Source organism: Myxine glutinosa, chromosome 6 (assembly GCF_964187855.1).
Source record: "Myxine glutinosa chromosome 6, kmMyxGlut1.1, whole genome shotgun sequence".
Lineage (NCBI taxonomy): Eukaryota > Metazoa > Chordata > Myxini > Myxiniformes > Myxinidae > Myxine > Myxine glutinosa.
In genome coordinates, this window is record NC_136266.1 from 111,223,134 (window position 1) to 111,236,774 (window position 13,641).

Here is a 13,641-nt window from a genome sequence, read left to right on the forward strand (position 1 = left end):
TTAAACATACCATGGTATCTATTATCTAAAGCATTTGGAAGTGTAATGATTAAATATAGTAACAAATCAAATCATCTCCAAATGAATATCTCGTAAGTCGCGTTATATCTTCAGGAGCATTTCAGACATGATAAATTACTCGTGTAATTGCTCGCAAATTGATTTAAACTCCACGAGAACACACGAGCTTCTTTCCCTTTGGGAAAGCGAATAAGATATTACAACAATAAAAGATTGGTGTGCAGATCTGTGCTGGAGTAACGATTTGTAATGCAGCACAAAGTCATCCTTCTGGGTTGCTGGGGTTTGAAGGCAGATCCATGCTCAAAGACTGTTTATGGCCATTTTCAATGAAAATCCATATTGCATTGCATCCCATCAGATTATGTCAGAAACCCATTATAGTCGGCTTGGTGGGATCCTCTTACTGTGTTCACCTTTTCCACAAACATTATGCATGAGCCAATTGCAGTGCATAGTCCTTGCCATCTTATTCAAATGCCACATATTCCAAGTTGGTGAAACACATCCTGTCACCCTCTATAAATCCTGTATACTTACCCCACAAAGCAAAAAGCAGGGTTAAGCAATTGGATAACTTTGTCTGTCAACTTCAGTTTATGATCGAATGGCAACTTGATATTGTTACGTTTATGGTGGTAGGCAAGAGAATACCGTAGGAAAGGTAGGATTGAATAGGAAATAGTATGGACCGTGTGACGACTGTGACGTGTCGGAGCATTTCGATGTTATGAGTAGGGAAAATGTAGCTGAAGGTTGTGTTTAAATATTCATCATATGAGGGATGATGACGTGTTCATTGGTAGTCGGGGTTAAGGCTAATCTCCCCTGTTCTTGATATTCCTAACATTGTTAGGTGGCCATTCCTAACATTTTTGGCATCAGCTGCCCAAGTTATTCAAGCTCCATGGACACGATACAGTGAAGACCCGCCCAGGAGAGGCGGAGCTATCAGCAGTTCAATGGGTGGGGGAGGGAGGTAGGGAACAGGGCCAGCAGGCCATGCCCACCTGAGTGGCACGTCCTGATGACGTGGGTGGAGCACGAGGTGAGCTCGAAGAAGAAGCTTGACGATTGGTTCTGGCTCGTGAAGGAGCTTTGTATTTTTTTTTTTTGGGAGTCCTTTGAGGGGAGCTTGTTGATTGTTCTGCGGCGAACGTGAGGTTTTGGCTGCTTGGCTCACCAGTGAGCTGAAGGCCGCACTGTCCTTCCGCAAACTGAGGAGAAAGGAATGAGGGCTGTCTTCGTGCTTGCTATCAGCTCGATAGTGAGCGCTTTTGCCGCGCTGTGTTCGCCGTCATCGCCACAGGATCCATTTTGGCCCAGCTAAGTGCCGGAGAGTGAACTGTTATTTTCTTACTTTACCCTGTGTGCGTGTTTGTGTCCGTGGGGAAGTACCTCAAGTTAACATTTTTACCTCAGCATTTATTTTAGTTATTTTCATTCCGCGCCTTATTTTCTTGTAAATAATTATTGATACATTTTTGTTGTCATGTTCTTGGTTGGGTTTCGGAATAAACCCGTGTTTTCGTATAGTTAAACGCTTCGTGTTTCTTCCATCCCGCTCGCGATACCACCAAATTGGAGATCACCTCGGGAGTTAAAGCTGGTTCGGTTCATCCGTCCAAGGCTGGTGATAACTAGCTGCGGACGAGACTATCAATTGAATGTTATGGTTTGAACACAAATCGGAAAACGAACCTGTAGTTTATCAGTACTTTGGCTCTGAATTTGTCCCAATTGCTCATGCGCAGAACAATGGGATAATCTTCTTTACTGTCTGTCTATCTGACAGTGAAACAAAATTGAAAAACATTCCAAATAGGAAACGTACTGTTTCAAAGGACATCATAAAGGACACAAACAACAAGCAGGAATAACTAATGTAACGTGTTAAATAAGGTGGTGTAAAAGACACTGAGTCAATAGAAGTAAACTTCCATTTTTTTTCTATGACCTTTAAAATCTTTATTTTATTGAATTTTAATTTATATATTTGAACACTGTAAAACCCAAATCACCCTTTTGCCACTTTAAAAACCCTTCTGTTTAGCAGTACTTTGACAAAATATTATGGCATTTTATGTCATCACGACCAATCACATTTGCCACTCGTAGACTCCGCCTACGTCCTTGGTTCTCAAGACAGTGTGGGGTAAGGTGTTCTGTGAACTCTCATCGATTCTGCAATTATTATTTCACTAGCAAGGTACCCGTGCTACGCATGGGTGGGAGGCCAGAAGCAAATAGACAATGCAGAAACGGTGAATACGAAAGCATGAAACCAATAAATTCCACATTCCTGTAGCACCTTCAGTCGCACGTCAGACATGGACAGCAAGTTCGTGAAGGACTTCCATGAAAAACGTACCCGTTTGCAAACAAACAGGTACGTGTGTTCCATACCCAGTCAATGGCGAATCTGCATATGGCGATCCGCGAATTCACGTTTAGAAAGTAGAAACCGTCACGGCATTTCGTCATTCACTTGAACTCTACATCTCTTTTTTCATTCCAAATAGCATAACTCCAATCACAAATGAAATAACATTAATATTAAAAAAATAAACTTTTAACAATATTCGTGATATAAACAAATATTTAAATCCTGATGCGAAGTTCTGTACGGTTGGGTGAATACAATTACGAAATCAAAATCGTAATTGTATTCACTCAATTCCAATCATCAATTGATACTTTAACAATACGATTAACACGATTAACGTTTAACGATTTAACATTACGATTGAACGACGGTTGTATTGGGATATTATCAAACCCGCGCATTGCCGTAATTTGTCCACTTCTGCATTCGCGGCAAGTTCGTAATTCTCATCAAAATCTAAACAGTATTTGTAGAATTTCAACAAAAGCCACATCACTGTTCATATTGGTAAATATTATTCCATCGTGTTTGGAAAAACTGGAAAATTGGAAAACTTGGAAAAACAATATAGCCTATTTTACTCCCAACGGTCCCACCCAAAATATCGTTGCGATCGGTTGAGCCGTTTTTGCGGTACCTTCGAACGACAGACGGACGGACATTTGGTGAATTATAGTAAGATAATCACATTGTAGTTATATAACTGGAGAATAAAATGCCTTAAAAAGCTATTGTTAGATTACCTCTTTCTGGAAACCTTTTATACAGTTGAACCTCTTATCCTGTCTGAAACCTCATGTTAACAATTTTAAGTGCAATTTTGAACGAATAAACTTAAGAAATTCAGCAAACATGTTTGCCTTTTGGGAAAGAAACTCCTGAGGTCGTTTCGGGTTGGCCACCAAAATGGGTTGCGTTCCCGCCTCTCCCCCACTGCCCCAGCCCACTCCCACCCAGTCAATATGCACAGCACATGAACACAGCTTTTCATCCTCCTCAAAATATTTACATAGCCCCAAATAAACACACATTGCAAACTGAAAGAGTATGAATGCATGGAAACAACATGAAAATAAATAAATGGCCCAAATGCAATGCACCAATTCATACAGATTTTATCACAAATGTATAGGGGGAGGAGGGGGGAGGGAGGAAGGTGGGAATGACAAAAGACTTCGTAAAATGGTAAAGCAACATGACAAAAGACAACTCTCAGGTCCCTACCTGTTAAGCTGGTTCCACTCTGGTCCAGGGCTTTTGCATGAGGACAGTAAACAAACAAATGAGACCTCATTTGTGGCAGCCATCAAGTCAAGAGTTGAAAAATAAAACAAACAAAAAAATTATATTTCCAGTTTGGCAAAAACGATTGAATAATCGACTCAAAGTTACAAATATACACACTACCTCTCCCATGTGTTTCATCTTCCCAAACCCATTCCACTCTTGCAGCATATGCATGATAACAGAAGGTATGGGGAGAACCGTTACAGTGGTGGGAAGTAAGTGGACGCAGATGGATGAAAAAGTAATGATAAATAAGGGAATGTGCAGTTATTAGCGTCAAGCCCAGATGGGTACGTGCACACGCACGCACATGCAACAGCCAACCCAAGTACTTAAATCCATCCATCCATGACCGTAGTATTTTCAGAGCATCAGTTTGCCCATGACAAGCCATGAATGTGTCCATGACAGAACAAACTCTGGACAATTTACCATCTATTGCAAAGTAGTACTTTAATGATGAGATATATTATCAACTAGCCGAAACCCGTGGAACATCCACGGAAGGGAGGATGTGGTGTATGGATAGAGTGTACCATTATGGATGGCATAGGGGATTTGCTTGTCCGAGTAAGAGTTAGGAAGAAAGATGAGAATGAAGAGTGCGTATATGAACAACGATCGCTGACACCGGCACAAATGCATGCTCTGGATTGTCCACTCAGTGGACGGCTTGCTTTCGCCTTCGCCTGTCCAATCAGCGGACGGCTTGCTTCGCCTTCGCCCAGCAGACGCCAATACGATGGCGTCGTATCGGCAGTTAATCGGATGCTTTTGGGCCCCAACGTCGGCTAATTCAGATTTTTCGAGTATGGCTGTACGAGGTGTACGTGATAAACAAAGAGTGCGGTTCGTAGATCGTAAATCCATTAGTGCCGTGGGCATCGGGTCACTGGGTGCAGCGTAAAAGGGATAACAAAGTTGAGTCCTTACGCTATTATTATATATACACAAAGAATTAAGTTAAGCACCCCTACACAACGAATTAAGGTAAGCACCCCCTAATATATATTCTTTGTGTATATGTATACATTGGCATATATTCTAAGGTATGTGAGATCAAATAATGATTGGTATGACATTAGCAATTAGCCATTGATGAAATTGAGTGATCAAAGTGAAAAAATGTGATTGGTTGAGTCAGTGATCCGATCACGTGGGTCCTACACACGTTATTGACGCAAAGATCGCTAGAGGTCTTCTCAGAACAATGACTGTACGTTAGAAAACATAAACGTCATCCACACTGTCCGTGATGGACCTATAGCTCCATACTTAAATTGAGGTGAAAATATGCCTAAAATTCCCAAAAAATTTCACCTTAAATTATTCAGAATAAAATATTGAAAACGGCATGATTGTTATGTTTTTATGTGACCATAATATCACTTCTCCAGAAAATATAGCAATATCATGGGTATATTACACTGTTTTGACGACAACAAACTTGTAATGTGCGAGGTTGTAAAAAAACGGGGGGGGTGCTTAACTTAATTCTTTGTGTATAGATAAAACAATACCCCCCGTCCCCCCCCCAACCCATCACACTCCCTGAGTGGGCTGATGGTCATCTCTTAAGGTTGTAGTTCAGACCTCTGCTGATTTGGAGGGGACCCCCTGAAGGAACCCCGATACAAAATCGAAATATCTAAGACTGAGCGATTGTGCAGGTCAGAGTAGAAGGGCTGTATAGGGTTTCAGAGCAATCGGTTGGTAAATAAGGGATGAGCATGAATCCGAAGTTTGGGGGTAACCCCACTGGGAATGATCCGAAAAAAAAAAAAATTGAAGCCTGAGCGAGCTGGTAGTTATACAGTATATGAGCGAACTGTTATGATACAAACCAATTGCAAGTTAAACAGCTTCAGCACGCTTAAATGCAAGTAAGGTGGCGAGTTATTAATACCGTGAATGCTTGGAGCCAGAGTGTGATGCTGATGAAGAGTGAGAGTGGTGGGGAGAGTGCGTTCCAGAGCTGGACACCGATTCACTGCTGTGACTTCCACCACGCTGCACAACCCTACAACATCAAATCATCCAAAAAAAAAAACAAAAAAAAACATCAACCTACACACACATTCTGCCCGCCATAAACAAAGCTGCTATAGTGTGTGTGTGTGTGTGTGTGTGTGTGTGTGTGTGTGTGTGTGTGTGTGTGTGTATGTATATATATATATATATATATATATATATATATATATATATATATATATATATATATATATATATATATATACAGTGAAACCTTGACTTACGAGTGCACCAACTTACGAGTTTTCCGAGATACGAGCCGTCGCTCGGGCGGTTTATTGCTTTGAGATGCGAGCCGAGATCTGAGTTACGAGCTTCCGCCACCAGGTGGGTTCCGGTCACGTGGTTATCTTGCCGTGCAAGCATCTCTGCAGTATATCGCTGCTGCTTTGTTTTCGCATTTTGGTTATTTTGGAAAATTTCTTAGTTTTAACCATGGGTCCTAAGAAATTGAGTGCCAAGGGCAGTACTGAGAAGAAGAAGCGGATGATGTGCGTGGATATAAAACACACAATCGTCGAAAAACATGAGCGAGGTGTGCGTGTTGTCGACTTGGTGAGGCGGATGTGAAGGCAGCTGAAGATTTTATTATAACTTTTGCCGAACTGATAGAAGCCGAACGATACATCCCCCAGCAAATCTTCAACTGTGACAAGACAGGGCTCTTCTGGAAAAAGATGCCGAGGAGGACGTATATAACGGCAGAGGAGAAGAGCATGCCAGGCCACAACTTGTTCAGAGTGCCGGCGATAGCTCGCCTTCTCTTTGTGGAAAACACGGTGAGATCCTTAACATCCAACAACTAATGGGACGCAAACAGGGCGACCAGTTTAGCGGTACACACATTGATGAATCACCCTGCCTGTGAAACACCGACATGACAGGTTATAGCTGGGTCGGGATTCAAACCCAGGCTGGACAGTTTAGAGTCAAGTGTGCGTACCTCCAGTCCAGGCCATCCTGCCAACTTGTATGCTGCATACAGGTGAAATATAAAGCGCGAGATATTTTTATATATACTGTATATTTAAAAAAAAATTGGTGTGGTTTTTGGGGGCTGGAACGGATTAATAGCATTTCAATGCATTTTAATGGGGAAATTTAATTTGAGAAACGAGCAAATTGAGTTACGAGCTCGGTCACAGAACGAATTAAACTCGTAAGTCAAGGTTTCACTGTGTGTGTGTGTGTGTGTGTGTGTGTGTGTGTGTGTGTGTGTGTGTGTGTGTGTGTGTGTGTGTGTGTGTGTGTGTGTGTGTGTGTGTGTGTATATATATATATATATATATATATATACATACACAGTGCCTTCAGAAAGTATTCACACCCCTTGACCTTTTTCACATTTTGTTGAATATAACCCTTTGAGTACAGATGACGTCCAGTGCCGCAACCCACAAAAAAGTTTTGTGTACGGATGACGTAACAACACGTCATCGACTATACCTATAAATAGATCATCAGTACGTGGTTGCATTCGCGTAACAAAATGCCAAATTAATCCCGTACCGGGGGTATTTTTATGCAAAAAAAATCCCGTACTCCAAGGGTTAAAATGGATTAAATCGAGATTTTTTTTGTCACTGATCCACACAAAATAAATTTCCCAAAATGTCAGAGGATTTTTTTTTTTTGAAAGAAATTTTTACAGAATAATTTATAACAAATACAAAAAGTTTTAATTAAAACAAAAGCCGCGTCGATGTTACACAATGCCTAGATGCAGCTGTGCCTATAACGTCGATGTTATAGGCACAGGACATTCCTATTGATTCGATTACTTGATGTTATTTTTGTGCAAAGTGAAAATATATCTCGGCAATTTCCCGTGTGTGGCGACGAATTTTTAATATATCTCGGCATTTTCCAGTCTGTTATTTCAGGCAGTGTATGACTGACCATGCCACGATTTAAAAAAAATATATCTCGGCAATTTCCCGTGTGTGGCGACACGTGAACGAAGCTATGCTCCTCTCTCCACATTATTGTGACGACGTATAAATTAAATATTTCATCGTGACGATTGTCATCAAATGGACGAATTTTTAATATATCTCGGCATTTTCCCGTCTGTTATTTCGGGCGGTGTATGACTGACCATGCCGCGATTCAAAAAAAAAATATCTCAATGGACTTGAAGTTACAGGCCTTTGAGAATTCATTTCGTTCTATAAAGGGCAACTTTCATGGGATTTTCTTCCAGTTTTTTTTTTCAACAGAGTCTAAAACTATGTTAGCGACTGCGAAAAATGAAATGATATATCGAATTTGATTTCAAATAAAACTGTGTGAGAGAGGAAGACACCACGGGCCTACAAAACAGGCCTCAAAGCTATGCGAGTTAATAAAATGGTGGATATTTGTTTATATGAAGGCTCTCCCAGAATGGGTGGAGCTATGGTTCCCAGAATGGGTGGAGCTTTGAGGTTTTGTCTTCTCTGCAAGAAGAAGAAGAAGAAGAAGAAGAACAACAACAACAACAACAACAACAACAACAACAGCAGAGGGCACTCGATGAGCAGCGTCTGCGACGCGGCTAAAAATAGGACCACGGGTCATGAAGCTCACCTGGATCAGGAGCAACAGTCACTCAAACCCACACAGCCACCATCAGACCCCTGATATTTTTAATGCCGTGAACAAACTTTGGTACATCATGGGCGATTAAGGTTGTGATAAAGTTTCATTGAAATTGCATGTGTCGTTTCAGAGAAGAGAGCAAATACCAATATTGGGGAGAGGGAAGGAGGAGGGGGGGGGGGGGGAGGGGAAGTCATAAACACCCCCGTACTTCCCCTTAATGAGCACATATTTTTGATGCGGTAAATACACCTTCGTTAGGCATCAGATATGACGCTTATGATGCAAGTTGCATCAAAATTGTGTTTGGTTCAAGCGATAATGACTGGTGCTTACGGACGCAATGAATGACTGACTGACTCACCTATGGACACTTCTCGATCGCATAAGCTAAAAATGAAAAGCTGAAATGTCTCAAGTCAATGAGTATTCAACCTGTTTGCTATGACTTCAAATTGAACTCAGGTGCATCCACATTCCATTGATCATCCTTGAGATGTCTCTACAACTTGATTGGAGTTAACCTGTGGCTAATTCCACTGATTAGATACGATTTAGCAAGAAACACCTTTCTTTACAAGGTCCCACAGTTGACAGGGCATGTCAAAGCAGAAACTCCACCATGAAGTCGAAGGAACTGTCTGTAGAAATCAGAGATAGAATTGTGAGGAGGCATAGATTGTGAGGAGGCATAGAGGCATAGGAAGGGTATAAAACAATTTATTGAGTGATGAAATTTCCCAAGACCACAGTGAGCTCCATCATTTGGAAGTGGAAACAATATGGAACTATCCAGACTCTTCCTATTGCTGGCCATCTGACCAAACTGAGCAACCTGGCAAGAAGAACCTTGGTCCAGGAGGTGACCAAGAACCCAATGACCACTCTGACAGAACTACAGAGTTCCTTGGCTGAGATGGGAGAACCTACCGGAAGGACAACAGTCTCTGCAGCACTTCACAAATATAGGGATTATGGGAGAATGGCCAGACGGAAGCCACTCCTGAGAAAAAGGCACATGACAGCACGACTGGAGCTTGCAAAGAGGCACGAGAAAGACTTAGAGAATGAGTCAAAATATTCTGTGGTCTGACGAGACGAAAATTTAGTTCTTTGGCCTGAATGAAAAGAGATACGTATGGCAGAAACCGAGCACAACTCATCACCCATCTAACACCATCCCAACCGTGAAGCATAGTGGTGGCCGCATCATGCTATCGGGATGCTTATTCATGTCAGGGACTGGGAGACATATAAAGATAGAGGGAACAATGAATGGAGCCAAATACAGGCAAATCCTTGAGGAGGACCTGCTTCAGTGTGCAAAAGACCTTAGACTGAGACAAAATTTACGTTCAAACGGGACAATGACCCCAAGCATACAGCCAAGTTAACATGGGAATGGCTTCAGAACAAGAATGTGAAAGTCGCTGAGTGGCCCAGCCAAAGCCCAGACTTAAATCCCATTGAGAATCTCTGGAAAGACTTGAAGATTGTTGTTCACCGATGCTCCCAATCCAACTTGACAGAGCTTGAGCAAATCTGCAAGGAAGAATGGGAGAAACTCCCCAAATCCAGATGTGCAAAGCTGATAGACATACCCAAGAAGACTCGAAGCTGTAACCGCTGCCAAAGGCACTTCTACGCAGTATTGACTCAGGGGGTTGAATACTTACGTAAATTAGATATTTTGGAACTTCATTTTCAATTATATTGTAAAAATTTGAAAAATAAAAAAAATTACACTGACATTATGGGGTATTATGTGTAGATGAGTGACAAAAAAAATCTCTATTTAATCCATTTTAAATTCATCTGTAACATAACAAAATGTGAAAAAAGGCAAGGGGTGTAAATACTTTCTGAAGCCACTGTGTACAGGGCGCAGGCTTTTTTTTTTTTTTTTGGTCCGTCACCATTTTTGGTAGGTTTTGATGGTGAATCAAAGTTCATAAAAATCAAAAAATCAGCATTCACATTTAAATTACTATTTCTCAACACCTTCAGATCAAATTTCAATGCTTTTAATACCAGCAACCTCGCAACTCGGAATCACAGAACACTCCCGTCAGCTATTTAACCATCGACCAACTAACTTAGTGAAATAATACTCGGACCACTTTAATGTTGATGAAGAAAAAAAAATTATTTACATAAAAATCCATTTATTGCGTTTTCCAAAACAATTGTTAGCTCCACACAACTTTCAGCTATGATGAGATAATTGCCATGATGGAAAACCGAAGTGCAGGTCTTCTCTGAGATGGTCTCAGCACCATGTGATCATTATAGCAGCAACATGTGATCATTAGAGCAGCCATGAGATCAAATGGGTCATTCCAGTCTCTCCTAAAATTAGACAGCCGATCAAAAGTCGTGCTGATCTGATATACTGATCTCTGACACTATAATCGCTCTACATTTGGGCATTGCGCAATCGTGTGCCCACACCGCACACATGCGTTAGATCATTCTAGCATGCGGCTAATGATGTGATGCGTACATATTGCAAGCTCGCGTCCTTGCTTCTCCTTGCCTTGCGTTAGGGACATGCAAACCAAGCTCGGTCGAGCACATGCTGATGTGTGTTCCATTACGAAGCAAGTAGCTTGCAGAGCACTCTCCAAGTAGCTCAAGCACTTACATCCACCCTCATGGTCATGGATCACTCCAGACTTAGAGGCAGACGCTAGGCTGAGCACCTCTGCAGACGTGAGGGGCGCACTCAGTAGAATAGAGTAGGATAATTTTGGAACCCACGTGGGAGCATGCGGGAAAGGCTGTCCCGGGTGGGGGCACAGGAGCACTTGGACAGGGCAAAAGCAAATGAGCTTGCTATCGCTTGCCAAGCCAGCCGTTCCTTATCACCCATTTCGTTGGGAGTGCTTGCTGGAGTGCTTAAGTTGCTTGGCGAGGGCTCCGCAAATGAAGTGATAAATGCCTGTGTATTTAATTAATTAGTCACAAGGCCAGGGCAGCTTGGGTGTTATAACACCCTATTTGAATATGATTAACGAGGTGAACACTATTAAACACTCCCCTCTTTCCCCCATCCACCCTCCCTTCTTCTCTCCTCCATTTCTCTCTCTCCCCTCCACCCTCTCTCTCCCTCCTCTGCCCCTCTCACTCTTTCATATTACCGTCAGGAAGCGACTCATTGTTACCCGGCAATGCCGGGTGCTTTTGCTAGTATGTGTGTATGTGTGTGTGTGTATGTATGTATGTATGTATGTATGTATGTATGTATGTATGTATGTATGTATATATATACATACATACATACATACATACATATATATATATATATATTGTTGCGAATATGGAATTTGACCTCCATATCCGCTTGTAAATATTCCCCTATCTTCTCCGATACTCCCCAACTCTCCCCTTACCCCATTCCCTAGTCCCATTGTCTGTAAACAACACCCATTAGAGCCGATCTTCCCCTTCATTCCCCCATTAAATGTCGTGCCCAGGTCCCCCGCACCACACGTAGACAATTATAGGACATCTTGCTAGTTATTCTTAATCTATGTCAGTTAAGGACTTGTTTCCATTAATTATGACTCTTCGTTGCACCAGAATGTGATGATATGGCACCAGTAGGAGTTTAGGACCTTCCCATACCTCCCCGCATCTCTTCCCATCATCTCAAGCTCCAACAACAACCACAACAACAGCGGCTTTGCGTCCTCACTCCGGCTCGGTTGGCCGCCATTGAACATGTGCTCGACGGGGTTACCCAGAAGGGGGCTCCCTGTCGGCCCCTCGTCAAGGGCGGAGCCGGTAACCCCCGCACCCAATGAGAAGCCATGGGCCGATGCCATATGGGGCGGAGCTAACGAGCGAGGGCGTGACTCCCCGCCGGATATACGCAGCCGCTTGCCGGACGTGACGTCAGATGCGCCCCGAGCTTGGAAAGACAAGACGCCACCCTCCCGAGCGCTGAGCGACCTCCCCGGCATCTCCACCAAAGTCGCGACCCACGAGCGCTGAGAGACCTCCTGCATCTGTTGGGCCGCGCCATCCTGTCCCTGAGCACAAGGTGCACCTTGTGCTGGCCATCGACTGCCGCTTTCCTTGCCATCAAATCCCGAGTGAGTCAGTTTTTGTCCTGTTTCTCTGTGGTCTGTCGGGAATAATATAAGGTTGTGTCTAAGTGCCCACCTTCCTATGTTTCCCTCTTGTCCCTGTAATCTAACCTTTTCCGCCTTAATATAACCTCCTCCGGAGGTCTTGAGAACTGAACCCTTGGTGTCGTATTGTGTGATTATAATCCAGCCGGGTGTCTTCTTTTCCTTATTGAGCCAGCATAGCGCGGCTTCGTCGACGTTCGAGTACAATCGGGTAACTTGTACGGATACGGCGGCCATCCCGCTCGGCCCACCATACCATCAAAGTCGTATCTGTAACAATTGGTGTCGAGGAGTGGAATTCGAACCCGGGACTAAATTAGTTAGGCCCAAATTTTGGGAGGGAAAATCGATTCGGAGCGCGTTTCCCGCGCGAAATTATAACGGCGAAATTTCAATTGTTTTACGAAAATAAAAAACTCGAATTTTGAAAGTCGCGCTATGGCGGGTCAAGACGGCTGGGGTCCGGTAGGGGAGAGTGAAGCAGGGTCGGTCCAGGACCAAATTGAGACACGTGAGGAGAGCGAAACAGCGGGGGTAGCAGACGCGCGAAATGGCGCCTCGCACATAGCTACGTGGGCCGCACCCGCTGCACAAGTGGGAGGGATGGCCCAGATGCAGGTCCTCATGGAGCAATTTATGGCGCAAATGCAGGCGTCCCTCAAACTGCAGAGTAACCAATTGGGGGTAATGGGAAACCAAATGGGGGTAATGAGGGACGAAGCGAGGGCTCAGAGTGAGCAAATGGGGGTAATGAGGGACGAAGCGAGGGGTACCAGTGAGGGATTAGACAATAATTTTAAGGGATTAGACAATAATTTTAAGGGATTAGACATGAAATTTGGGAAATTAGACGATAGATTAGGGGAAATACAGGAGGGGTTAACGGGGGTAGAAAACAGAATGGCCGCTCAAGAGAATCAAATGGAAGGGATGCAAAAAGGGTTAGAGGGGTTAGAAAACACCATGGAAGGCAAATTGAGGGACATGAGGGACCAAGCGGAAAGGGAAGTTAACCAAATGGGGCAGCAGATAGAGGGGGTCAGAATGGGGGTAGAAACCAAACTGGATGCTCACAGGGAGGAAATGGAGCAGATGAGGGTGGCATCTGGGCAGGAGATGCAAGTGATGGGAGAGGAGATCAGAAGAGGAGTGAGTGAGGAGGTCGGAGGAGTGCGCGAGGAGGTGAGGCACTGTGAGGAG

General features: G+C 43.3%; 2 protein-coding genes across 2 annotated transcripts in view; one reads left to right on the forward strand and one right to left on the reverse strand.

Moving 5' to 3' along the window:
- LOC144892645 (uncharacterized) overlaps positions 1-13,641 on the forward strand; it is a 184,512-nt gene that overhangs the window by 24,560 nt on the left and 146,311 nt on the right. The window lies entirely within an intron of this gene.
- Positions 1-13,641, reverse strand: part of LOC144892644 (zinc finger CCCH domain-containing protein 18-like) — a 59,542-nt gene that overhangs the window by 18,337 nt on the left and 27,564 nt on the right. The window contains exons 3-4 of the mRNA XM_078780382.1: positions 5,601-5,714; positions 3,632-3,661 (exon numbers count right to left, since the gene is read on the reverse strand). The gene's annotated coding sequence lies outside the window, so the exon portion shown is untranslated. The remainder of the gene's footprint in view (positions 1-3,631; positions 3,662-5,600; positions 5,715-13,641) is intronic.